This window comes from Cydia pomonella, chromosome 9, assembly GCF_033807575.1.
Source record: "Cydia pomonella isolate Wapato2018A chromosome 9, ilCydPomo1, whole genome shotgun sequence".
NCBI lineage: Eukaryota > Metazoa > Arthropoda > Insecta > Lepidoptera > Tortricidae > Cydia > Cydia pomonella.
Window position 1 is genome coordinate 15151605 of NC_084711.1, and position 21056 is coordinate 15172660.

The 21056-nt window shown below is 35.4% G+C and overlaps 1 protein-coding gene across 1 annotated transcript in view; it reads right to left on the reverse strand.

Moving 5' to 3' along the window:
- Nucleotides 1-21056, reverse strand: part of LOC133521460 (ecdysone receptor) — a 378815-nt gene that overhangs the window by 301307 nt on the left and 56452 nt on the right. The window contains exon 3 of the mRNA XM_061856429.1: nucleotides 7767-7825. The gene's annotated coding sequence lies outside the window, so the exon portion shown is untranslated. The remainder of the gene's footprint in view (nucleotides 1-7766; nucleotides 7826-21056) is intronic.

The following is a 21056-nucleotide window of genomic DNA, read 5'->3' on the forward strand; positions in this document are numbered from 1 at the left end:
TTGAAATTCGTTAACTGTGTGTTTATCATATATCATATCAGTTGAGATAAACAAGTGTGTACGACAGTACGACCGTGTCGTCAAAAACGCAGTTCCCTGCAATTCTAAGCAATTAAGTGGTACCTAATCGGCTACGCGAGCCACTTGCGAGCATACGAACGTAATCAACGGAGCTGAAACAGTCGCCGTGGTCGAAACCGGCCGGGAGAGTATATATATAGTACTCATATATTACAAAAAAAAAACATAAGTACAGACAATAACTATTAACTAGGTAACAACTGGCGATCTTACCGCTAAAAGCGATCTTTTCAGGCAACCTCTGGGTGGTAGGAAATTATAGGACTTTTTTTTAATATCACATCGGTGGCAAACAAACATATGGCCCGCCTGATGGTAAGCAGTCACCATAGCCTATGAACGCCTGCAACTCCAGAGGTGTTACATGCGCGTTGCCGACCCTTTAAAAACCTGTACACTCCTTTTTTGAAGAACCCCATACTGTATACCCTCCTCGGGGAAACCTCGGCAGGGAGCTCAGCATTCCACAGCCGGAGCGTCCGCGGAAGGAAAATTGAGGACTAACAACAATTAACGGGTATGGCAGATTTTTTTTAATTCTACGTTGGTGGCAAACAAGCATACTGTCCGCCTGATAGTAAGCAGTCTCCGTAGCCTATGGACATCTACAACTTCAGAAGTGTTACATGCGCGTTGCCAGCCCTAACACTCGGTACTCTCGCAGATATAAGATTAGATAGAATGCAATTCTTCAATCCTTAGGTTCTTCTTGCCTTCGGTCCAACATTTACTAATATTAGTAGCACCATAGAACTAGCATAAAGCTCGAAACCCCTAGAACAGTCCTGAAATTTGTAGATTTAGAGTAAAAAGTGAATTTCTCCAGATACATATTTTCCAAGATGGCAGCGGTTCTACGAGCTCCCCAAATATCAAATAGTGTGGACATGACAAAGGGACCTTTAATTAACATTAGTACCTAACTTCAGGACTTTTCTAGACATTTCGAGCTTTGTCCTAGTTCGATTGCGCTATTTACAATGTGTTTGATTAGAAATAGGGTGCATGTGTTTGTGTAAGCGTAAACGGATTTGCGGGCCAATGCGGGCAGTCAGTGAGTCGCTCGTAAAGATGAGTCAACCGTCTGAGGGCCGCCCTTGTGCTGTCCTCCAGGCTTGGGCAAGGCTGAAGTCATACGTAAAGCGGGTTGTTCCAGCAAGCAATGATTTGGGGGCGAATGCGGGCAGTCAGTGTGTTGCTTGTAAAGCATGTCAACGGTTTGAGGGCCGCCCTTGTGCCGTCCTCCAAGCTTGGTAAGGCCGAAGATATTCACAAAGCGGGTTCCAGCAAGCAATGATTTTCGGGTGAATGCGGGCAGTCAGTGAGTCGCTCGTTAAGTGAGTCAACCGCCTGAGGGCCCGCCCTTGTGGCCGTACTCCAAGCTTGGGTAAGGCTAGAGTTATTCACAAGACGGGTTCAAGAAAACGAATGCGGGCGAATGCGGGGCAGTCAGCGAGGTGAGTCGATCGGCCAGCAGATCCGTTAAATATTTGAGGACCATCCCTAGTACTGTTCTCCAGGCTTTGGCAAGGTTGGAGTTATAAATACTCGTTTGCCTCGTGTATCATAAAAAAATCTACGTTTATGTTTATGAGTATGTACATCAGCAAGCTGTCAAATTGCATTGACACATTATGAAAGAAATTCATGAAGTGACCATTCAATTTTGAAGCCGTTCATTGAATGTCTTATTAATTAAAATGTCGAAAACCAGTTTGTTACTCGTATAAAACTTGTATGAGTTAATTAGTTGTAAAAAGGAAAAAAAAGTTGTATATCTGTTATTTTCTTGGTCTCCAAAGGTTTAATACAGATATTTCGTCGTTTGCTTAAACATAATATATGCAATTTGTAACTCATTTGTGCCTGTGCTGGTTAACTAATCTACTGAAGCGTAACTCATAAAAATGTTCAGGGGACTACAGGTGATAATTAAGTGAATAAACGATAAACTTTGTGAGTCAACATTCTAAGGCGGCTGCCCTTGTCAAGTCCTCTGGTCCTGATAGAGCTGGAGTCACGAATGTGACTTTAGTTTACGCAAATACTGGTCATTGCCTTGCTTGCGGCAATGACCAGTATTTGTAAACTCGCTCCGAACAACTAAGGCTCCACCTTTACCGTACGTTATATACGAACGGTCAAGTGCAAACATTTGGCTCGTTCATTATACTTCTAATGATCTGTCGAAAACGCTTATCCCATTTTTGACTTAATTGCCCCTTTTCAAATCCACCGATTTAATTTTTTTGAATCATAAGTCATAAAACGTGAAAAACGTACCCAATCATCTCAATAATATGCTTTTATGGCGATAATAAAGGTTAACCTTTTGGATATATTTTCATAATCGAAAGTCAAGTAATTAAAGTACTTATTTCAATCAGATTTTCTTATCTTCGTGTATAAATTTTAATAAAAAATCGTGTTTAAAAAAAATTATCATGTAATGCGGGCTGTACACACTCGTCGAGACAGCTCGAGACAGGTCAAAAACGAGTGTGTCCATACTGCTCCCTTCTCGTGTCGTCCCGCGGTTATTCGATTGGATCGGAGCGTTGCCGAGACAATCGGCGAGAGGCTCTCGACGAGTATGTACAGCCGGCATAAAATGTTGCCAAGACGAAACCATAAGGTTCGCACTGTCAAAAAGTTATCAGATCACATGTAGCCCCAAGTTTCTAACTCTACAAGCCCTAACTTCATAAACTACACCTTAGTCAAAATATGTCGGTTGGCTGTTTCGTTAACTACAAGAACTATTGTGTAACAGAAAAGTAATAAACAGTGAATATACATATTTCACGTTACGCTCATGTGGTGGTACCGAAACGTCGAAGCATGTAGAGCCAACATAAGATCTGATAACTTATTAAGTGCGAGCCTTATGGTTTCGTCTTGGCAACATTTTCCCGCCCCTGTAACTGTACCAGTCGCCATCAGACGGGAGCGGCCAAGGTGTTCGCAAATATCTGAACACGCCTCTATTTTCAAGGTGATAGGGTGCGTGTTCAGATATTTTTGAGCATCTCGGCCGCTTCGATATACCTGATGGCGACAGAACCAAATATGTATTTATATCGAGAAAAAGGATTGGAAAGTGAATCCAGTACCGCCGCTTGATTTATGTTATTTCATAATATTGTCGTGCACTATTTTTTGCGCTATCGTACTGTTTTTTTTTTGACCTCTACTTGTACGGGTTTGTTTGACGAATACAATTGGTTTCCATCTTTTTTATAGCAATCTAATTCGCACTATCATCTTCCTCAAAGATCGTATCAATGATAAATGAGTTGTTGTGTGCAGTTTGTTTTGTTTAAAAAATATAATTCTTCGGTCTTCTTTAAATGTTCTTGAGCTTTACTTAAAGGGATTTTCTTAATTCACCCCGTACGTGTGTTTTGGCTGTCACCTAAAATGTTTGTAAACATGTATTGGAATTTGGAAGTTAAGCCCATTATTTTATTTAGAGGTGTAACATTTATAAGTACATAAAACATTAGACGGCCCGTTTCGAACTTTAAGGCAAAGGGTAGGGCAAGCTACAAACTTTGTGCGCGTTTTCCTTCGTTTGTGTTTGCGCTACAGTTATTATTTTTGGTAAATATGCTTATTTTTCTGTTAGCTGTTGATGTAGTATTTGTTTTTATTTTTTTTGATCGGGCGTTTGTACAAAAATAATGTTTTATTTTAAAATTACTAGTGCTTAATGCTAATACTTATGTACTTTTATTATCTATGGACATATTCTACAATAACTACATCCCAACACAAGAAATAGGATCCTGCACTAACTACAAGTTTCTGTTTGACCCAATGGTTGACTGGTAGAGAATGTCTTAAGGCATTAAGTCGGCCATTTGTTAAATTTTATATTGTGTAATAAAGTTTAAATAAATAAATAAATACCATTTGTACTGAAAGAAAAAAAAAATAGTTTTTTCGGGTAGGAATATAACAGATGTGGAAGGGGCTATTACCAAGGAAAGCAACACGGCACACGGCTCTGCTAATGTACTGACAATTTTACTTCTAGCCCATGCATGAAGATAATATGATTTAGACAACGTTTATTAAAAGTTAATATTTTCAACAATGATAGTCTCATGCGATTTTATTATACAATCAAAATAAACTATACTTATTGAACTTTATTAAGGTCCCATTACTGAGTCGTCTGATCTACATGTGTAAAATTTATTAGAACATTCAAAATATTTGTATGTAACTAGACGAACTCCACTGCATCGGGGCTCGTATAGTGCGCTATGAGTACATCTCAAATTATCATGGATGAATAATTTGAGATATGGAGTTTTACTTTATTACACTAAATAAATAAGTGTAAAGGTGGACTTAGGTTCATTTGGAAAGAGGAAGAGGAAGAATCCTTTAATATAGTATAAGAGGAGTTTTAGCAGTTTGAATATAACACAAACCCTAAGCTAGAAACGTGCAAAATATCTAATTACCTATTCCTATAGGGCATAGACCTGTCTCGTGTATCGATGGGAAATTTCTGAAACATTTCAAATATTTCCTTCACTGTGAAATATTTCTACTTATATAATCTCTAGATCGTGTCATTCACGATCACGTGCCCTGACTTGTATTGTCATGTTATTAAAGGTTAGATTTGACAAACCTGTGCGTCATCACGGATGACACGAACTATAATTAATAACATGATAAGGAAGAAAACTCACTTGAATGACATGTAACACTTTCCACTAATAATGTCAGAGGAACGAAGTCTATATTATTAGTGCTCCGTAATAACTACGTAAAAAACTGTTAATGGATGACTTATGGGATCGCTTGGGTCTTGCAAGTCAGTTAAACTTCTACCACTAACACTGTTAATAAGTCAAAACTGCTCATTTCTTTTTTTAGGGGGAAATGTGGGGGTAAATGGGTAAGCTGAAATATAATTTTTGAAAATCATTAAAAAATCCTTTAGTTTAGCAACTCTGTTATGGTTGCTCCATAACCACGCAAGTCTTAGTTGACGTTGACGATTTTTTCGAATTCCAATCTAGATTAAATATTACTTACACATGAGTAGTCTAATTAAAATCTTAGGCAAATGCATAAATATCACACCGCAGTTGCGGCGCCAGTGTGAAGTTCACCTTTCGGTAACTTACATGAAATTTAAGTACTTACTAATCGCACTGTGGAAATTCACAAGCTGCCCATCACTAGTCTCTCGTTACCCACGAGTACGCAGGGATTACTTCTTTCATCGTTGACTGAACGTATTTATATACTGAACTTGTAGCGAATTACTGAGAACTTCCTCATATCTCGTTTGAATTAAGGAAGTCGGGGGTAATCGAGCAGTAAGATTGAGTAAGTTTGTACGTTTGATAATCTTGTCTTTGAAACGCCTACATCCAAAACCACCACAGACACAAAACAGATTAAGCGTTGTTCACATCATGGTTTAGTTATCTTTAACTTTTTTGTTTTTTAATTAATAAATGGACCGCTTTAGTGTGACATACAGCTGAATGGTGATGAATGGAATTTATTCATAAAGTGGGTATGTACTTTTGCATCTCGCTGTACAATAAGCAAAAGCTTGAAAATACTTTGCATTTGTATATTTGTAAAAACGTTTTTGTCAAGAAAATTATATGTAGGCTGATACTTTATACGTATAAAAATACACATATTGCTACTTTACTATAGCATATTCTGTCTGATATTACTAGTAGCTCGCCGACAGCGCCGGATATCACTTTCGGCTTTCCCCAGCCTCGCTCTCCGGCCAATAGCGATATTATCGACACTTATCTCACTAAATGTGCTGCATGCATGAGCGTGCTGAATTATACAATTACATAGTGCTAAACGAAAGTTTATTTGTGTTACTTATTAATGTAAAGTACTAGGAATAGTCAGCATGAAAAGCGGATCAGACTGTCCTGTCATAAGTATCTACGTTATGTAATAACTTAACAAAAAGAGATATACTCGGTCAAGCAAATCTTGTTAAATAGTAGTAAAAGGCGGCGGGTTAGCAACACTGTTGTCGAATAATTCCAAAATCGAGTGTCATCTGTGTTTTATCTGTGGAACGTGGAAGTGAATGACAGGCATCATGTTTGTTTACATTCTGAATCGTTGCAATATCAAGAGAAATTTCTACTGTCACCATTAAATACCAATATACCTATTAAATAAGTTTGTGCATGAACTTAAGCAATGTCAAAGTGCCTACAATATACAATCACGGTCGTTGATCGTAAATATTTGTAAAATTTGAGGTTATGATAGTTACAAATGTTTTTGGTTCGATGTACATTGCTCCTTTTCTTAGCGCAACATCAACGCAATAATGCTTTTTGTGTGTTGCCCTGCTTCACTTTGTAGTACATTGCTACTGACATATTTTGCTTCACTGACTATATGTCTCTATATGTAGAACAAATTAAACTGTGACATATACTGTTGAACCTGAACTATGTATAGAGATTCGTCCCTAGTTGGAAAAGTATTCGAGGGTTGCAAATACTTCTGGCTCGTTGTTTCATCCTCCACTATTGATACTGACTGTACTAACCCCCTAACCATGGACCCCTTGCATTTTTTGTCCGCTTATGTTTTTGCGTGTACAATGGCCGCAATGGGTTGTATTCAAGACACATGCGCCCACTGCGATCTCTATCATCGCACCGCTCGCCCGGTCAAAACACTCAAAACCAGAGTCTGGTGCGGTTTAAAAGGAGCTCATCCTTCTGAGAATTCTCTGACTGTGGAATGAACAGCTTGGTTCATCGTCAGGTTTTCTGACGAGAATATAGTATTTGATTCTTCAAAAATAATTGTATGTCAGCTAAGCATTACGAGTATGCTCTGGAATGCCAACGACACAGTAAATTTAAACCATTAAGTATATATATACTTTAAGATCTAATATTTTTATCATATGTTTAATGAGTCACGAGTATATTATATACCTAAGGCGCATCGGAAGAAGCACTTTATACTGTTGCAACACTCTACTGCAACGCTTACCAAGACATCTTGCTTACTACTTACTAGCTCCGATGCAGTGCAGTTCATCTAGTTATACACAATTTTTTTTAAATTCTAACAAATTCTACACATGTAGATTAAACAACTGAAGACGAAGAATTTATTTTAGTAAATTTTACACATAGAAAAGTAGAAAATGACTCGGTAATGAGAACCTTAGTAAAAGTGGTGGGGCAAGACCAAAATTTGGTGCGAGCAAGGTACATTTAGCAAGGCTCTCTGGTGGCGCAAGAAATAACGAATATGTTTTTATGTTGCTACCCAGTTATATGTATTTGAGACGCGAGGCCGCTCGGACCGCGATGCCGAAGGCGGTGGCCAGTCGCCCACGCCTAGCGCCGTCTCTGCTCAGTAATAAAATTGCATGAGACTTTTATTATAAAAAAAATGAACTTTTTTAAAAAGTTGGTCAAATCATATTATTCATATTGTGCTCTCCAACAGCACTCCTGCATGCATGGGCTCGAAGCAAACTTGTCAGTACATTACACAGAAAAATTAAGAAATCATTATTCTTTTATTTCAGTAAAAATAGTAAGTATTTCTTGTATTTGGATTGAGTAATTGTATATAAAAGCTACCACAAAGCACCTTTATATGTAAATTGAAAGCTTAATACATATAACATGTAAACTCACCGTTTATTAAGGCGAATCCGTCAGAAGCGTTGGTTGATATCGTCAGGATAACACTGTATCTGGAACAAACATGTTTACCTGAATGAGAGACTCGAAGAGATCAGAATTTGCGCGATAATTTATTGGCGAAAGGAAAATGGAGATCAAAGGATAACGTCGGGTACATTAAACAATCAGATAAGTAAATATTTTAGATAAAAATATATATAGGGACCGGGAGACTGAATTTGATTTAATAATTTGATGATTTTGTTTTGACATGACCTTGACGATCTTCTTAGTAATTGATGCGCATCTCACGCACGACATTAATTGCCTTTTGCGTGAACCAATTAGTGTGAGTTATATCAAAGTGTAAAATCAGAATCTGATTAAGATCAAGTGACTTCCTCACGATATTTTCATATTACAAACGGTTTGAATGTTATGTCTTGCGCCTTAAATACTACTCGGTTGTCTTTGCATTTTCACCACAGAAATGAATGAACATTCATAGAGGAAAGCCTTATAACTAAACCATTAAACTATGTTCAACTAGGGAACAAAGCAAATTAAATTATTAAATAATTTGTTGTGTTTTTTTTAAGTACCGCTAACACCTAAATATAAAATATTAACTGAAATACTTATACCGGCAAGCCTCGATCAATAATTCTTTCTTAATACCAGTGCTTGAAAAAAAAGAGTAACCCCCTTATTCATAAACGTGTACTAAAGTTACGATGCCGCTGATCATCGTTTGTCCCTTTGTGACGTATTGGTATGATAGAAAGGGACGAACGATGATCAGCGGCATCGTAACTTTAGTACACGTTTATGTAAGGGGGTAAAAGGTTCCAAACCACTCAAATAAGGTTCAATCAACGGATATGTAGACATATTTGAAAATTTGCTCATTTTCCTGCGTCACTCCGCTCACCTATCATAATCTCTTGCTCGACTTGCCACGTCAAACATTAATTGGCATACGAGCCCCGAAAATACAAACACTCAGACTTTATTATGCTAATGACGAACGTGACTCTGAATTTCAGTTTGGCATCAATGTGGCATTACCGGAAAATTGTCTTATTAGTCAAGGTGTTAAATATCGACACGGACAAATTTCCAAAAACATGTATACATGACCTTATTGCCCATATGTTAAGGTAGTGTGTACATATTTTTGGCACTGTGTTCGTGTCGATATTTAATACCTTGACTTGTTTTTCAAGCAAAAGTGTAGTCAGCATCAAAATTTGCGAATCAGACTAAACGTCAAAAGGTAAAAAAATATAAATGCCTCATGAAAAAAAAACCGGACATGTGCGAGTCGGACTCGCCTACCGAGGGTTCCGTACAAATTAAATTTAGTTTTATTCTATTTGTTTTTTTTTTAATTTTTTAGTATAGAGATTTTTTTTGTACTTGTAATATAAGACAAGGTTACTTGCCAAATTTTATAGGCCTAGGTGAACGGGAACCCTATAAATTTTGATTCCCTTGAGAGTGTCGAAATATACGGTTTTTGCGGCATAAACGGCCGTATCTTTTTTTACGTTAACTTAGTAGACCTGGGAATAGGGTTTTAATTTCAACTCGATACCTCCACGCGTTCCCGAGATAAAGGGTCTTGACAGACAAACAGACAGACGGACGGACAACAAAGTGATCCCATAAGGGTTCCGTTTTATCCTTTTGAGGTACGGAACCCTAAAAACGTAAAATAAAATACTATACAAACAAGAACCTAAAAATAAATTAATTATAAACACTAAAAATAAGCTTACCTATAAAAAAAACCCCAATTATAAAAAGAACAATGTCTCATTATATAGACCAATTAGATTGCAAAAGATAGGTTTTAATGTATACTGTAGAGATTTATGATGATTAGGAAAAGTATTCGAGGGTGTAGATACTTTTGGCGCGCTGTTTCATCCACTACTATTGATGCTGACTGTACACACTTTATAAATACTAGTTTAGAATGAAACAAAATTTGATAACAAATAAGGTTAGGATTATGATGAATTATGTCGTTTAACATAAGAAGGGACTTTAAAGTGGTCAGCGTTTTTGTAAAAGTAACAACAATACAACAATTCCCGATACACAATTAATTATCCACAAAGTTATCGTTTGAATACTTTATTGCATTGCAAAGATATGTTCTAGTAATTTAGTTGTATCTCAGAACCAAGACTCCTATCCTGGCTTTAATAGAGTCTATATATTTTATTACCTCAGTAAAGGTTCCAGGTTCCGAGACAACATTTATTCGTACTACGGGAATCCGAGTAATTCTACTCCTTTTAAACAGATTTTATCATTAAAAGATCGCTATCTTCTAACTAGTAAGAAGTTATGTTAACAATTTTCTTTTAGTGCCTTGTATTTTATAGAATTAAATAATAAACTCCAGCGGAGCCGAGAGTCGACTGAAATTACTTAGAAAGACGTTAAGAAGTTTAGTATGTCCAAAGAAGTACGGCTCATTCACGGTTAATGTCAAGGTAGGGCATGGACAGTGCTTTAGGTACTTAAAGAATTTAATTACGTAGCGTTATTACGAATATGGAAGATATACAGAATGATATGTTATGTCTGACAATAACTTATAGGGTTAGTTCATAATGAAACACTTGGGCCAACCGAAAAACGCAAGAATCATATGCCTGTGTTTCCATTGGTTTTTTAGTAAAAGTTGTTCAGTATGACCTAACTAATTATTCACCCTTCAAAGTATTCACCTATATACATAACAAAATCATCCTGTATGTAGTTACACCAGTCAAAGATACGAGTATATATAACTTCGTATAAGATGAAGTGCAAGAAAAAAAGAAAAACGTTCCCCGAAAACTCAAGAAAAAATTATGCTCGAATAGATGGCGATACCTACCTATCCTCTCTCTTGACCTATATAGAGTAAATGGCGACACCGTTTGATATTTAACTATTGATATCAGTGAAAGAACATGGGTCAAATAGCCAAATATGACATTCTAAATTTAGTTGAATACAAAATTAACTTTGACAATAAGCCTCTATACTAAATTCTCTTTGCACCAGTTTAGGTGAGACTCTGCACACGGATTGATAGTCTTTCTTATCAGCTCTTTGATAATAGAAACATCTGCTGCGAAATGTGAAAAGTGTAGCGTAGGTTTGCGACGAGCCCGGGGTTTCTTTTTATTTCCTAGAACAGAACAAGTTTCTTCGCGTCTTTATTATTTTGTACTTGGCACTTTACCGGCTTTGCACTTTTCTGCTTGCTATGTTCTTGTTTGTAAACTTGTAAGTTAATATGATTACATATATACGAAACGATACATTCGGTTTTTTGTTTTTTATTTAGTTTGTACGAGTAAATTATTTTATCTAAATAATTCAGGTTTTTGTCATCTTATGAGAGTGAAAAATATTTTGTGATAAGGAAAAAGTGGAAGAAATGTTATTTGTACGATTTTTTTTTGTATAGGCCAGGTCGTCTAAGTCAGCCAACCCTCGATCCATACATAGGCCAAAAAAATACATTTATTTCAGACAAAAAATGAACCTTGTTATGTATATTTTGTTAGTACGTCTTAACGTGCGTTCGTATCTTTTGCGTCAAATTTTTATTTTTCAATTTTTTCCTAATCAGAACACATACTGTTGGTCATATTCATCTTACATCCTGTGATTGATAGATTTATCTTACATCCTGTAGAGCGACACTTGAACAGACAAGACAGACATAATAAATAAATAAATCTATTCAGATCTAAATTCTCGACATAAGTGTTTAAATCACAGTAACAAATATTGTGTACTTTTATAAATTCTAAATTTTACGACAGTTAAAGACAAATGTTAAATGTCCCCGCGGCCAGTATTAATAGACAAGTAAAATTTATGAAATAAAGCCGTTCTAGTTTTTTATGTAGTGATTTATAAAATGAAATTTTGCATGTTAAGACATTAAAAAAGTTGTTTTTAATTTCGGTTTTAGGGTTCCGCACCCAAAGGGTAAAACGAGACCCTATTACTACGCTGTCCGTCCGTCTGTCTGTCCATCTGTCACCAGGCTGTATCTCATGAACCGTGATAGTTAGACAGTTATCATTTTCACAGATGATTTATTTCTGTTGCCGCTATAACAACAAATACTAAAAAACAGAATAAAATTAATATTTAAGGAAGCTCCCATACAACAACAGACGTTCGCACTTGGCTGGTTTTTATAAATAAATTATTTTATCTACTTATGTAATTCAGGTCTTTGTCATCTTATCGTACTGAAAAACATTTATTTATCAGTCTAGATATAGGCGCGAGTGAGATGTACTAAGAGTTATATGAAATCAAGTTTTTATTTTGCTTTATTTGTATACCGCTTTCATTAGGCACGCGCCGCGCCGGCGCAGCCGGTTACGACGTCCGGCGTGACGTCACTACTCACGATACTTGTCATGCAGATTCATAAGAATATTTTATTTTATTACGGAGAGATTATTTCCAGAAATATTGTGTTAATTAAATGAAAGACCTACATATCCAACACCCACTCAGCCTAAAGGGTTGAAGCGAAAAATAAATTCATACCCACTTTTCGTGTAGCGAAGGTAACCTATTTTTTCTAACATTTATTTTACGACTTTGTTGGCATGACTGACATCCGCTGTCCTGTGCCCTACCACACAAAGCGAGATGACATTCACAATGCCCATACCTCTCTTTTGGACGTAGTTTAAGGACCTACCCGGGTCCAGACTAAGATTTGACTAAGGCCTGTTTTGGGCCGCCTCCTCGATTTCTGCTACTTCTTCCTTAGAAAACACCAATATATCTGTGTTAAGCTTTGTATTGGACTTTTTTTTCTTCAAACTTTCTCTCAATAGTGTAATTATTAACATATTTCATAAATGTGTCAAGACATATAAAGTGACAAATGTTTTTTTCTTTCAAATTCTCTATCGTTGTTTACAGTTTCCTGCTGTCGCGCTGCCTCGTAATATTTCTTAAGTTGTGATTGATTTTCTTTGTCTTATTTTCTTCATCTGCAATAACATATTTTCAACACGTGCTCATATTATCAGTCTGTATATTTTTGCCCTTATTGACTGAATTTATTATCCAGTTATAATTAGAATTCGCTTTTAACGCGATTTGTGGTATTTGAAAAATAAATAACTCGTCGTTTTTCTACAACATTAAAACATTAGTTAAGAAATCTTCAAAAAGAAGTGATACTTACTTATATACGTTTTGTTTGGCACCTTTTGACTTTTGGTTAGGAAAAACTGCACCAGAGATTTTTCTTTTGGAATTTGAGCCTAAACCGTACATTGACAAATTAATGTCTAGAAATCAAACTTCTTCTTGCTTATATTATATTAGTAAAGTATCAGTTCTACAGTTCTACTACAAATATAAGCGGTCAGAGAAAAAGCAACAACTACTTACTGCAAACATGTCCCATTTTCCGAGGTCATTTATTTTAAGAGCGACACTTAAACATAAATTAGAAGAGACGAGACAGTCTTAATAAATAAATTAATCAACTCAGCTCTAAATTTTGGACATTAGTGTTTAAATCACAGTAACAAAAATTATGTACTTTTATAATTCTAAGTTTTACGACAATTAAAGACATGTTTTATGTTCCCGCAGCCAAAATTAGACAAGTTAAATTTATGAAGTAAAGCCGTTCTAGTATTTTACGTAGTGATTTATGAATAATTAACACAATTTTGTATGTTAAGACATTAATAATAGGTATTCAAATTTGTTACACAGCATTACAGTACTTACTAAGGCACTGCGAACTACAATACATATAAAAATACAAAGGTACGAGAGAACAAACAAAATATATGCTTTATAGTACGGTACTTTGAAATAAACAGCGCTTTTGGTTTTGTTGTTGTTATTATATGTATAGATAGATTAATATAATACTCTTTATTGATTGTACATCAGTAAAAGATATAGCTTAAGAAAAAGAATTGGGTACTTGACACATGTTGAATATTATAACAAAATTTAGCTAAATGGATAGAAAATGAGCCAACCAATCCATTAAAAAAAAGGTAATGGAATTTTAAAAGACATATTCAGGTTTTGGGAAAGTACAATGCTCAAAAGTCTTAAAAAAAATGTTACCATTCGATTCCTTACATATTATTAAAAAGTAAATTGTAAAACAACTATATACATAAACGCAATATTTCAGGGTTAAAATAGCAATTATCTTGATCTTCCATACATTAACGACAGACTAACTTAACGTGACGTCACATTACAGTATCATTTTGTTAGAGGCGTTTTAATCGTCGAGTGCGAGCGTCAGACTTACACGGCCCGATTCGAAGAATGATTAAAACACGTTTAAGATCTTGGAAAGATCTTTAAAAAGATCGATAACTAAACATGTCAGAATTGACGTTTATATCGATTCCGCTGTGATCCCAATAAGATCTATCTACGATATTTCTAACGTCAAAATGACATTGGTTGCCCGAATCAAGCTGCTTCTGTCAATTATACGACATATAAACGATATCTAAATGACAACTTATCTAAAGCAGTTATCGTTATCGTATCTCATTCTTCGAATTGAGCTGTAAGTCTCATTTCTGACCTTTGTGTTGCTTAAATGCCATGAGTCCTATATGAGACATTATGTACAAAAAACTGTCAAGTAGCCAATTGATTAATGATAGAGGCTGACAACCGGCGGTCTTATCTCTAAATAGCTATATTTTTTAGGCTGGCCTAGGAATTACACAGAAGTGAGTCGTAGGCGTGGTAGTTTTGTAAATTACTAAAAGATTACTAAAGGTTAGATACTGATAGGAACCTACATTAAACAGCTGTTGTGGGTTCATTAAGGTCATGAGGTTGTTATACTGTAGGAATTATTAATGTTATTAGAATAGTCGATGATCTGACTTGGATCGGAAGGCAGGTTGTGTAAATCGACTCTTAATTAAATTCGGAATTATTAAGTTAAAATAACATTCATTACTTAGCGAGAGTCACTATATAATTTGCATAGAAATTGTATAAAATGCATGTTTTAATTTTTACCTTAAAGTCAATTTTTACGTCAAAATGTTCATGTCAAAATTGATCTACTTTTTTTAAATAAAAAATAACGTATCTCAAAAGAAGGGACGTATATAGGCGAATAGATATATTTTTTTTTTAAATGTATCAACCTCAGTATAGCAGTATTTATTCGTGCACTACCTGTTTTTAAAAGTTTTTTGTTCTTCATATCCTGCTACCCTAAGGTTGTCTGGAAGAGATCGCTTACAGCGATAAGACTGCCTGTTGCAACCTTTATTTATATGGTAAATCAAATAATATTGAATTTATTTTGTATGTAGTGCAATAAAGAATATTTACTTACTAACTTACATCGGCATATATTAACCATTTTTTTTTTTTTTTCATTTTAATACACTATACTGATACTAGGTAATAATAATACATATATATAGATATTAATAAATAGATATAATAATCTTTATTGGCAGACCTCGATAAAAGATACAGCTTAAAGAAAAACAATTGATTAGTGTTTGAGGCAGATAACAGTTCAACTTATCGCTAAAGATCGATTTCTTCCAGACAACCTTATACAACTTTATATTTTTTGTTTTTATTTAAAGGGTTAGGTATTATAACTTTAAATGGGGCCCTTATATAAATATCGTAGGTTTGTCATGTAAAAAGCACAACACATCACATCACATTAAAATACTACATAAATGCAAAATATTTAATTTCACATGATAAATGAGAGCTGCGCAGGACCATAAAGCGCATATATTACGTACACTGAACAATTTTCAGCTCTCGTGTAGTAAATGAAAAGCATCAATCATCCTCTCCGTTTAAAACTGATATTGGAATTTTAATGTGTGTAATGATTTAAAAGGTTTTTGCGTAAAGGTTGACATTTGGATTGTTTTCAATTCAATTCAATTCAAAATATTTATTTGCTTAAATAAGGGTACAATCAGGTGATATACAAAGTTTCAGTGTCATTCCTTATTTTACCATAATATGGCGTACAAATATTAAATACCTAAAAATTAACTTAATTATTATATAACAAAATACAACAACAACAACAACAGCAACATTCATATTACTGAGTTTTGTGTTAATCTCACAATTTTAGAAAATATCTCTTTGTTTTTTTACGACACAGTACTCTAGGGAGGTGTCGTTTTGCGCGCAGAAAAAAACAAAGAGAGATTTTCGTACGAATTAAATTCATAAATAATAGTGAAATATACAAGTTTTGATTTCGACTAGGATGTATCAGCTGAGCCCTTTCTCAGATTTGTGATTTTTAGGTAAATGTTTCCGTCGTGCTGACGGAGACGACTCCTAATATTAGTGCGATAAGGACAACTGCAACTCAGTCGAAAAATCCTGCGTAAAAATCTCAGAAGTCGAGGTTTTGTTCTCGACATTTTCCTCCTTCAAAACTTAACCAATCGTAACGAAAGTTTGGGAACAGAATGAGAAATAAATTATCTGTTTCTGACCAGTTTGAGTTTTGCGTTTATTGTTGCCGATTTTGTATGCTAGGCGTCTGTTTACGACGCATTTGTTTGGCCGTTTTTAGCGCTGTATGAAGTAACCTATTTCTTATATATACTCATGTAAAAAAAATATTCATCTAGAGCCAAAACCCAGAAAGGAAAATTTTGAGAACTTTTCTGTGGAGAAATTACCTACTAATGTATCCTCCTAAGCGTGAGCGAGAGTCTGGACTGTATACATTGAATAGTTATGATTATGAGACAGTACTCCGTTAATTATTTTGATGCATATACCGACATACCGACACTGAACACTCGTTTCACTAAAGATAGAGAATTGGATTTCGCTCACAGAAACAAAAGCAAAAGGATGGTTCCGATAGAAACAAGCTAATAATACAGATAGTACATTTACATACAAAATCGTGTTTATTGTTATTGTATGGATACTACTAAAACTTTTAAAATGAAATTACTGTATTAAAAATGACGAAAAAAAGGAAAAATAATAATAATAAGGATAGTTTTTTTTTTCATATTGATAGAAACAAGCTAGTAATACAGATAGTAATTTTCCTCTCTAGAGATTGATATTTTGGAAAATATTTTTACATAATTTGATGTATATTACCCAGAGCTATGCCCCTAAGTTTGACTTTTTTTATTATTATTGTAATGATTAGGAGCGCATAACAGATTTCATACAAATTTTCTCCTAACTCTTAAAATAATAAAAAATTGGAATTAAATCAAGCTGTGGTTGATATATCACAAATTGTGTTAAAATATTTTTAATTATGTTATCCAGAGAGGAAAATGAAGACTACATTTGTATTAAAAAACGATTTCGCACAGGTCTTCCACTTTCGTCTTAAATAATGTGCATAAATACACAAACGACTTACAACGCTAGACGCGTATACTGTATCTGTTCCGGGTATAAATAATTAAATATTGCAAAACAATACTTTGTTAATATATTACCAGTCTTTACTATAACTAATCTCTAGTTTGGGCGAAACATGCCTTTTATCTATCTCAGACGGATTACTCGCCGCGGGCGCGAGCATCCTTTGTCCTTCTTTGAACGTGCTGCAAGATAGGATTCTATTGGAAGCATCCATAAAAATAAACCTTTTTGCAGAAATATTTTAGTTATTTTAACACTTCAATTGAAAGAAAAATAAGCCATTAAATGCTGACCTAAAAGAAATAATCCGAATGTAAAGTCTGTTCAGCAAACCTTGTCTTAATAAGGTAGGTACATAATTCTAGGCACTGCTTTCAAACATATCCGTAGCTAAAGTACATGAAAGGGATAATATCCCATTATTATTATATACAAAAATTGTTAAGAACGTAGAACATGTTTTTAATTGTGCATTTCACTGAGTGTTTTGTAAAACTGATTTCTCAAATTCTGTGTAACCTTTTACTATTTAGCTGAAACTAAACGTAGATTGGTACTTTTTCGTGCTTCTATATAAAGATATGTTTAACAAAAATGGAAACTATAAGTCTCGATTAAGAGAAGAAATTGTAACAATATTTTCTGTATGACCGTTGGCTATAAATACATCATTTTTGAGATCGGTTTCCTTGTAAAGATTTCTTAGATAAATTAATAGTTGGTCAGACTATAATATGACTTAGTATAATTAATTTGCCCAATTTTAAAATAACGTGAGATTTTCATAAAAGTCATTGAAGATATTTTTATAAAAAAATTTTTGGAGTATATATATTTTTTCCTAAACTAAGTAGCAGCTCATACTTTTCGAGTAAAATGGCCGTGATATACGAAATCTCAAAAGAAATTAAATTAATCGACCTACGTTAACTCAATGCATTTATAGGAGTGGTGTTTTTTATGAGGCTGATATGTTCACCTAGTGTCCAAAGCCTCAATAAAAATCAGATAAGAAAAAGAATGGTGTTTACTAAACCCAGTGTGGATATTTTTGAACGGCACGTATGGTACGCTTGCTCTCTCTAATCCCGTGCATTACTTTTAACTCGCAAAAAAACCTATCGGAAAACCCTAAAACATCATTCATTAAATATAGAATGTGCCCTCATATTGAGCTGCGACTCTATGACATACGGATCTGTATGGCGGAACGAATGCTTGCAATGTCTGTCATTTCATCGGAATTCTCATAGACCGTTCATATTATCACACACCACAGGTATTGGATCTGATATTAGAGCAATATCCCCTTAGAATATTAAAGCCAAGAAACCTAGTTCCATAAAAACTGACCTGTTAAAAATGTAAGCAAAAATACAACTGTCTTTTTCGGTATTTAAAGCAAATATCCATTGAAGTGGAAAGTAATCCCTCTCATAACAATAAAGCGACCCAGAGCTTACTACTCCTCGTTTCCTTAGTAAATTGCCTTGCCTACTACTGGCTCGAAGGACCACGTAAAAAGGCCCCAAAAGAAAAGCTCTCTTGTTGACTATAAGATAATGTTACAAATTCAATAGAGGTACATCTGTTATAAAAGCTAGACAATATTAAGTACCGGCCAGACGTCATGTTTCTCGGAAAAATCTTAACACACGGTAAAGAGACATCTAGCAGGCAATAAGACAACTAAAATTAACTTCTTGCAAATAAAGTTAAGAAATACATACAGAGGTAGGACACTAATTTCAAGAGACTTACATTGAAATATTAGCTCCCTTGTTTAATTTTAAAATCTAATGTTAATTTACAAATTTTTATATTAATGGAAAAATTCAAATTCGTATTCAAACTCCCTAAGGCGTGTTACCAAAAAGGAAGGAATCGAAAGATTCGCACGCTTCTGGTAAGTTTCAGTAGTTCAGTTGGCTAAGAGTGATCGGACCGGTGTTCCAAAAGGTCACAATCACAAGTTTGAGTCTTTCGGTCACAAAATTGTGGTATCGCTCGCTGACGTGTCTGCTTGATAAATTTAAGTAATTTGATTAATGTAATTTTTTTTATTAGTCTGTCTCACTGCTGAGCAAAGGCCTCCATCTTATTCTTCCACGTATAAGTCTCCCACCAGTCTCTGCGAAAGGCGTCAAGCTCGTCCCGCCATCTCCGACGAGTTCTACCGTGACGCCTTACAATTTGTGGGACCCAACGGGTCGCTGTTTTCGCCCACAGGTCATCCGGCATACGGCAGACGTGTCCTGCCCAGTCCCATTTGAGTTTGGCGGCAGTTTCAGCTACATCAGTTATTGCAGTTTTGGAGCGTAGTTTGTATTTAACGTAATTTACTATTAAAAATTAAATAACGGCACCGTCATTGCGTCATTGGCGCCAAGTGACCACATATCACCAACCCTTTATTTTCGGATTTAGATAATCCGGGTAGGCGCAGTAGGCTCTATGGACTCAATTAGCGCCGAACGACTTAATAAGATCCATTATTGACAAATATAATATCAAAGGCTTGACTAATAATATACCTAAACTAAGAAAACGAAGCTTTTGCGTACTCGCATTCCGTACCATTAAGTAATTAACGCGGCTGTTGCAGGAACTCGGTACTATTAATTTAATAAAATCGCATCCATTATTTATACCATCTTTGTTTAAGTTTATACAGTACATTTTCCATCTAATTAACAATAATATTCCGATGGCTTGCCGAGCTTAAGTAAGTCAAACGCTCTGGCTAGTAAGACAATAAATCTAAGTAATTTCTGAATTACGATAAGTCAGTATTCTGATACTAAGACTACGTATTGACTCCTCTTTAGGAAACGGGGAGACGAATCACCTGATGTTATCCAATTACCGTCGCCCATGGACACCTGCAATACCAGGGGAGCTGCAAGCTGCAAGATACCCTCTATTCTTATGTATGAATTAATATGTACTAGTTTGGGAGCGCTAATGATCTTATAATAATATATTCCATCTAGCAGCATCCGTGACAAATAAGTAGATCTACTTATGAAAAATCTGAAAGTGACACTTTAACTGGTTTCCCTATCGTTTGACTCGCCTAAAAGCACCATACAGGAACAACAGCCAGGGTGCCTAGCAACGCCCGGTAAACATTTCTCGACTACTGCTTTTCTGTGACCCGTAAAATAAGTAGGATAAGTAAACAGTGGGGTAGTTAGACGTGACGTCATGAAGGCCGACCCACGCCTTTTGCAAATAAGTCGGAAGTTAAACTCGGCGAAGTTAAATGAAGAATTTTAATATAATTTTAAGTATTAGGTAAGCTAACTTCTGACACACCTGCCGCACGGTCGATATCAAGCGCAAAATCGCAAAGTTTCTATATACCTGCTCGCTGTCATCTGCGTTAGCCATAGAGAAATAAGAAGTAATAGAGTGCTCCATACATCAGTTTTGGTACCAAAATGATTATTATATACGCAGTCGACATCTAGCATCGAGTAGTGGAACTCTCAGTACCTACTGCTACTCGACAATAGATATCGCGACAAACAAAAAGTCTAATGTTCAACGATTTTACGCTAATATTATAACTAGAGTAACCGGAACTCTATTTTCAACTCCTACGCTTACGATATTGTCGAGTAGCAGTACTGAGAGTTCCGCTACTCGATGCTAGATGTCGACTGCGTATAGGGTAACAGCACCAGTGGCCAGCCAGGGACCAGTAGTCAGCCTTTTAAGTCGTTTATTGGTCATAAATATCTGGTATATTCGATTAAACAAATCGCGAGTAGTCAAATAGGAGCTCTGATTCCTTATTCGTTAATACGTAACGCGGCAGGTGCGGTGAGGTATCGGGGAGAGGAAATA